This window comes from Lagopus leucura, unplaced genomic scaffold, assembly GCF_019238085.1.
Source record: "Lagopus leucura isolate 7727_CA_CO unplaced genomic scaffold, USGS_WTPT01 Super-Scaffold_100004, whole genome shotgun sequence".
Lineage (NCBI taxonomy): Eukaryota > Metazoa > Chordata > Aves > Galliformes > Phasianidae > Lagopus > Lagopus leucura.
The window spans coordinates 47,297,116-47,305,217 of NW_024962264.1; positions in this window are offsets into that span (position 1 = coordinate 47,297,116).

The following is an 8,102-nucleotide window of genomic DNA, read 5'->3' on the forward strand; positions in this document are numbered from 1 at the left end:
CAATGGATGCTGTTGTTTTCAGTCCCCATTGTTATGACATTGTCTGTGAGATCATAGAACTATATAATCATAGAATGGTTTGGGCTGGAAGCACTTTTAAGATCTTCTAGTTCCAACCCTCCCTGCTCTATAGCAGGCAGGGACACCTCTCTCTAGACCAGGTTGTTCAAAGCCATGTGCAGCCTGGCCTTGAATGCTTCTAGGAAGGGGGCATCCCCAACCATTCTGGGCAACCTGTTCCATTGTCTCACCACCCTCATAGTAAAGAATTTCTTTCTCATATCTAGTTTAAATCTACCCTCTTCCTGTTTAAAGCCATTTCCCCTCATGTTCCACATGCCCTTATAAAAAGTCCCTCCCCAACTTTCCTGTAGGCCCCTCCGGGGGTTGGAATGAACAGAAATATCTAGAAATCACTAGTATGTTTTCTGTGAACAATTTGAAACATTTAATAACTTCATTATTTTATTTATTAATGCAAGCATATGGTGAAAATTGGGTAATTTTTATTTCTACATGTCACTGTAATAATGGGAATAGTTATATAATGAAAGATAGATTACAGGTGGATGAGTACAAAAATGGTTGCCACTTAACACTTTATCTAGAAGATTCTGCATTCAATTACTTATCAATTTGTCAAATTTCAGCTGTTGAAGCTAAAATTTTTCATGTCAGCTAGTTCATTTCAGAAAGAATAACTTTTAGGAAATTTCTTTGTTAGAAAATGTATTCCGTAGAAAATTATTCCCTTTTCCAACAATGACAGTTAGGACTAATATTTGTTTTATTTGTGTCACATTGAGACCAAGAGACTCTGGAACAGGATTTCCAGTCTACTACTATTTTTGCTCAGGAAATATATATTACACTTAATGCTTACCAAAATACAGTCCATTTATTAACCTGCGCAAAAAGTCATAGCACTTTTCACATTTCTCATTAAAGCATCTCTCCAGTTATAGAAATATGCCCACATGTTCTGGAGAAACATCAGTCATCAAAGCTTGGAAATCCTTTGCTTAGGTTTGGATCTCACACTGTTGGTTCATACAGAGAGTAAAAACTGTCATCTACTCCAGCAAGAAAAGCTCTTGTCTGAACAATCCATCCTGGCTCGTGTGTAGCTCAATGTGCTTATAGCTTTGTTTTCTTTCATAACAGAAATTTCACTGCCCTTCATGTCCTGGTTAGTACAAGGAGAACAGAACCACACTCCCACCTCACAGGTTGAATGGAAAATCACGTGTTCTCTGCCCTCAGAGCAGAGTCTGAACTGTTGGCAGTAAATAAAGCCAAGGATCACAGGCTGAGAGCAAGGCTGGCAGGAAAAAAAACCAACAAAATAATGACAGAAAGTAGGTGATTAATCAGTAAAAATGAAAGAGAGAGAGAGGTATCCACAGAGGATACATGGAAGATTTTAACCTCCTGTCCCATAGTCATCTGCCTGAGAGCTCCTCCGGGATAGAATTTGTAAGACTTAAACCTTCTATTCTACTTTCGCTCTCCAGACAAGTTTGCCTCTCTCATTCAGCTGAGGAGGGACATAAGGCAGGTTGTATCTTCAGAATTGAGCTGTGCTGTGTGAATTTCCCTTTCTACAATACCATAAGAGCATCAACTCATTGTGCAGGAAAAGATTATTAAAAGATTATTAAAAATAAGAGGAAAAAAACCCCACACCAGTAACACTGAAATAAATCTTTTAATGGTTCTTGTGCTGGAAATGCCCTGTGAATGTTAATGATACAAGTTTCAAGTTGCCTCTAAATTTGTTTCTGATCTCAGCTGGGACAAGAGCATGATTTAAAACAGCATGAAAATTTCCTAAAGGATCAATTTCCAACTAAAAGAATAATTAATTTCTTTGCAAAACAAATGCGGTCTCTTCTAAAACTCTGTGTAAAGCAATGGCATTATTTTTATGTAATGATATTTGAATCTTACCTGAGATTTGAAAACATTCTGAAATAGAAAGCAATCTGGATTTAGTCTTTAGCCAAGTTTTTCTGCACTGTTACAACAGCTTCACAGAGAAAGCTGAACAGTGAACTGACATTTTTTACCTGAAAGCATTCTTCATGCAACTTAGTGAAGAAACTGGAGATACACTTGAGAAAGGAGACAAACAGCTGCCCACAAGTTATCATGGCTGACCAACCACGGGCAAATCCTGCTTCAAGACAGGAGGCAAAAGGCAGAACCACAGCTTTGCAGTTCTGGGCAAAGTGTTGGCACTGAGTATTTGTTAGAGAGGAAAATAAAGTGGCTTTGAAGAAAGTGACATGGTCAGACTCGTAAGTCCACCATGAATTTCAGTGAAGGTATTTAATGCTGTGCTGCTGAGAGGCCCGTCAGTAATGTGCAGTGCTATACATTATGTGTGAATGTATAAAATAACTTCTTTTGAATTATTTTTAGTATGAATAATGCTCACAGGAAGTGCAGCAACTAATTTCTCAAATGATCTCTTGTAAGGATGTTACTCCCAGTTGGCAGATGGGAAACTGCTGTATGAGCACCACAAAGATGAATGCAAAGAGAGGATAACCACTGCTTCTTTGCTTACGGAGTTAGCATCACTAGGAGATTTTCTGAGTGAAGATCCTCAGACTTTGTGTGAATACATGCAGTGCTATATGACAAAATCACTTCACTGGTCTGCCTTCCTGCTTACCCTTTTACTGATCGTCATTCCCCAAACGTTTTTATGGCTGAGATGCGAGGAGGAGACTTTCATGCACTGCTCCTCTCTGGAGCACTTTCAAGAAGAAACGCCTCACAGAATGATCTACAGGAACAGCTGAACAGGAGCTCTGGGGAAGAGGATTGTTCTGATTTCCCACAGGGCTCAGCTCCTCTCAGTGTAAACAGCCCAGCTTGTGTAATATACAGCTCCTGAAGCATGAGCAGCAGGCTCAGATGCATGCAGCTCCCCACGTACTCCTCCCTCACCTCCTGTTGTGGCAGTTTGGCATTGACTGAAGCAGCTCTGCAGGCTTTAACCTTTTCTACCAACAGAATCTGAAAGGAACAACAGCAAGCTCAGCTATGGATATCAAGCCAAGGACTCACCATATGGTGTTTTTGTTTCACACAAGGGGAAAGATTGTTTTAAAGACCAAGGGCTGAATTCATGCCTGGTGTAAGACAAGGGTGTTAGATCAAGCATGAATTCAGCAACAAATTAATTCTATATGATGGGGAACAAAAATCAAGATGCTGGGGTTTGGGGTTTTCAAATTTCTTCAGTTTTTCTTGTTTGGTTGTTTTGGGTTGAGTTCTTTTGGTTGGGAGGGTGGATTTTTTTGTTGATTTGTTTGTTTGTTTTGCTTTGGTTTCTTTTTAATATCCCAAGGAATAGGTAAGGTAAACTCAGCTGAGCCAAGTTTATTTATTTATTTTTTTAATGTCTAGCTGACATCTGTTCTCTGAAAGCCTCCAGCACACTGTCAGTATCCCAACCTTTTCCCCCTCTATAACCACTGTGAACTTCTGCAACAGCCAGAGACGGTGAAAAGGCATGTTTTGTATGAAAATGGGCACCACATATGACCTAGCAGACATTACTGTGCTAAAACACTGTCGTAGTAATCCTATACTCACAAAATAAATATGACAGGGAGACTTTCCAACAATAAGGCGTGATTTTTGTTAAAGTTCTCTTAGAGATTTATTAACACTGACAGCAGATGCCTTCTAGCAATGGCTGTCACTATACATATTAAAGAAATGAGACCAGGGACAATAGATGGCGAGCTAGCCAAGCTACTGACATTCTAAGCCCCTCTTTTACATTTCCCAAGCATTTGATGTGTAGATCAATTAGAGAGCTTATTTCAAGTCATCTTCCATAGCACAGCTGTTATGACATGCAGAACCCCCATTAACGTGGACATTCAGAAATGTGCACATTGGTACACTTTTATCTTTACAGCGTGTTATCTCATTTTTACAGGGAGATGTTATTAGAATGAATTGGTTGAAATGTAAAAAGCAAAAGAGGAACCTGGATTTTAAACTTGATGAGTTAATAAATAGATGGGGAAAAAGTGTTTCTTAGCATGAGTCAGGATGTCTAACCTGACTACTTCTATAGGTTATAGCAGAAATACCTGGGCATGATTTTAGAGCTACTCGAAATCCAGGATAATGGCTAGTGAAGCCGTACTCAATGTAATGTAAGACAGCAATGATTCAACAGAAGCCAGTGAAGTTAAACAGCTATAAATCCAATAGAAATGTGATTAGAATTAAATCCAGTATATCTTTTGTTTTATAAAGCAGGAGCTATTATATAGACACCTATATCTAGAACAGAATTAGGGGAAAAACTGAGGAGTAAAATAACATAAAAAAAAGAGTCTCTGTAACATCAGTGAGGAATAATACTTGCCTGCAAAATTAAATTTTGATTGACAGAGCATGGACAGCTGAGATACATGTTTAAAGAAAAATAGGCTGTCCTGTGACTCTGGCTATTGCTAAGTGGCAGAGTGGCTCTACAAAACTGGAAGCTGAGTTCACAAAATAGTTTCATCATTCTCATAAATTCCTATGAGAGACCAGGGAATGGTCCTGGTGGATATAAATTATTCATATACTAATCACATTATTGATTCTGCCCCTGAATTCAGTGTAGCCAGAAAAGGGACGACTGCCGCAGAAGTGAAAGGAGATCCCCTGAAGGTGCAGGCTGGTACAGCAGGACAAGCTGCTGCTTCAAGAAGTAGGGCCAAAGGAACCAGGGTTTTTATAAATCCTACACTGTCCTGATATTCTGCTGAGAAAATTAAAAGACACACAAAGCATTTTAGCTGTTAGTGACTATTTTACCAGTGTCAGAGATCTCTTTAATTTGGGTTCCAGCTGACCACCCGTAGCATGCTCATCAGTCTCTTCAACGGTCTTTTTTTGCCAAGTGAGAATTCAGTGTTAATAGTCCTTGACACTGATCGCATGCAATTATATACTTATACCAAACATAATAACTAATTTACAGAAACATTATTCCACTAGTCTGGGGAGCTGTGAGTTAATTTGGGGGGCTGCCAGCAGCAATAGCCACACTGCAGTCAGGGAGGGTGTGTGCATGTCCTCTGGTTGCTTTACTCTCTGGCTCTCCATCATTTCCTTCGGCCAGTGCTGCTGCAGAAACTCAGCCAAGAGACCCCAGTCACACAGCCCTGAGAAGTTGTGCTGCTTTCCTCACCACCACCGGTTGATACTGGTTGAGCTCTTTGGACTTGCTCTTTCCTCCTAGGCTCCCTTCCAGGAGATGGCATGGTCAGTGCTGTCTCCCAGTACTCACTGGTCTGTATCACCCAGTTTTTCTTGCACCACCATCACGGAACTTCTTGGCTGGCACATACAGTCTACACTACCACCACTCTCAATGCTGCTGTTCATTCAAAGATGACATAAAGCATCACCTTCCTCCTAGATTTTTTAGTCTAGCAGAGTGCCATGTCTCAGAAAATACCAGTAAGATGCAGAATCCAGAGAGCCAGTGCCATGCTGCTTAATGAGAAAGGATAAGCTGTTGCAGTAGCCTTATGCTGACATGATCAGTCTGTGTTTCAGACTCTTTCCCTAGAGCAGCAATTGTGCAATGAATTCATATTTTGTGTGATTCAAGGACAAGTGAGTTTAATCAGACATGTCATGCACTTTGCTCAAGTAGTTCTTTGCCAAATACCCTAACCTGCAACCAGCAACTCTTTTAAGCTTGCATTCAATTTGCAAACTGTACATTCACAGTTGAAATATCATCTCTGTATTGTTTGGAAGTAGTGAATATATTTGGCAGGCAGAAAAGGCACCATAAATAAAGATATTTGATTTCTTTCACACTCAAGGACTTAGACAACCCTCCTCTTCTGTCTGAACTTATTAGGAGCATTTTTTTGTCAGAACCTCTAACACAGAAAATTGCAGGAAAAAAGGTTGGGCATGATAGACTCTTTTTGCTGAGATCTGTCTGTGTTCCTTCCTATATTATTTTTTCTCCTAGATATGGTTTTTTTTTTTTTTTTCCTCAAGCGTTTTATATTTTTGTCTGACTAGCTTTACTTCTAAATCTTTTCCAAAGCTTCTGATTGCTTTCTTGTGCCCTTCTCGCTTTTTTCCTCCTATTAGTGTGTTTTCTCTGTATTCTCTATATCTGAAAGATTGTAGAATTGCTGATAAATCATCTCAGGTACTGAGAAGAACCCAGATGGCACTCTGAGAAACAGTTTCTAAACAGGGGAGCTAAGAGCATTGGGAAAAGAGGAAATGAAGCAAAGACTTTGGGATTGCAGAACAAATACAAATGTGTACTCTGCTTCCTTGATGCATCTGCTGAGGCATAAAAGGAATACAAAACCATAGAAAAAGTTTATGCAGGAAAGCAGATACAAAAAATTATGTTTTAAAGGAAGGCTTTTCATAGCCTGCAAGGAGACAAAAAGGAAATGATTCAAGAAATATCTTTGTATATCTTTTAATATGTGCTGTCACATTACTTCTTTATTTTTCCTCCTTTTTCTTTTCTTTTACAGTAACACAATAGCAATGTACAACATTAAAGAATACTGCCAGGATTCACTCCATCTCTCCTGTAACTGTATCCAAATAACAATTTGGACCAAATTTTTCATTCAGGAATGTTTCGCAATATACAGAGCTGTGGCTCTAGCTAGCAGTATCTTGTTTAGAGAACATAGAATAATGTGGAATTTATCAAATTATCGAATTGTGCACTAACAAATTTTCATGATTGTGGTTCAAGCCAGCTGATTTCCATAGAAAAGCTGCAAGTTTCCTATGTTGAGAAATGGCTGCATCTGCATTTCATATACATTTCTCACCACATCTCAGAAATATCCTCATGGAAGTTCTTTCTGGGACAACCAACATTCAGACAAAAATCCTTGCTGCATGATAAACCCTGTGAAACTTATTGGAAATAAAAAGAAAATTCATGGGGTTTGGAAGCCACTTCTTGTTATGTGGGAAGAACCAGCTTGTGGGAAGAACCCACTGTACTTCAGTCTTCATGAATGTTGCATACATGCCCCTCAGTGCACTGTAAATATTCTGGGTTTAAATGCCTAGATCTTGTATAAAACAAACAGCCACAAATCCCAAGGACATCCTGGCAGTGAGTTTATTCTTCACTACCCTCTATTTCACTCTATTTCACTCAGATCTAGAACTGCTGAGGCCGTATAGCCCAGATTTCCTTCCTTTGGTGATGCTAGTGAATATATTTCAGCTCCTTGATGTAATTCTTGAAGATCTAAGGGAAGTGGTTCTTGTATAAGGCAGAACATGATCAGAGCTGTGAGTTCACAGAACCACCCTTCCTAGGATTATTATATATTTAATCCAGCAGCTGTAAAATTTACAAACAATTTAAGGAACTGAACCCACATTTTTCAGCATCCCACACATGAAACTTTGGAGTCGGCTTTTCTTACACCCCTCCTTCCTCTGGCATCATGAATCTTCTGTCCCAGCTTCAGCTATCCAGGGAGAAGTGGGAAATGAATGAAAGGCAGATGAGAAACTATATCCTTACCTGTCTTGTAAGTGCTCCCAAGTATCAGAGTGAAAAAGGTAGCTACATCCATATTTTCTGGCTGAAAGTAGATGCTATATTTGTTTTTTCTACTTGCAGTGCCATCAATATGTTGTCGTGGCTTAAGTACATATACTGGAATTTAAAAGTAGCCTAGGTATTAATATGCTACCTACTGTGCACAGGTGGATCCTTATGAAGGATGTATTTAATTATCTAGAAACTTTTGTATATTTGAAAATGTTATTAATCAGCTTAGATGATTTGCTGTGTATGTTTCATATTTTCATCAAAACTGTGTACATCAGTTGAAAGAATTATGCATTGCTTCTGACATTGAAACAATTGTACCCACTAGTCACATCTGGGTAAATGGTCATTTTGGTTTGTCCTTGTGAGTGAAAGAGATTAAGACAGATATTTTATCAGCCTTCATTTAAGCTATGAGCATTTTGTATAATTCATGCCTGTTTCAACTTATTGACAAACCTAACCTAGTTGATCACCTCATCTTTTACTGTGAGAAAATACTATA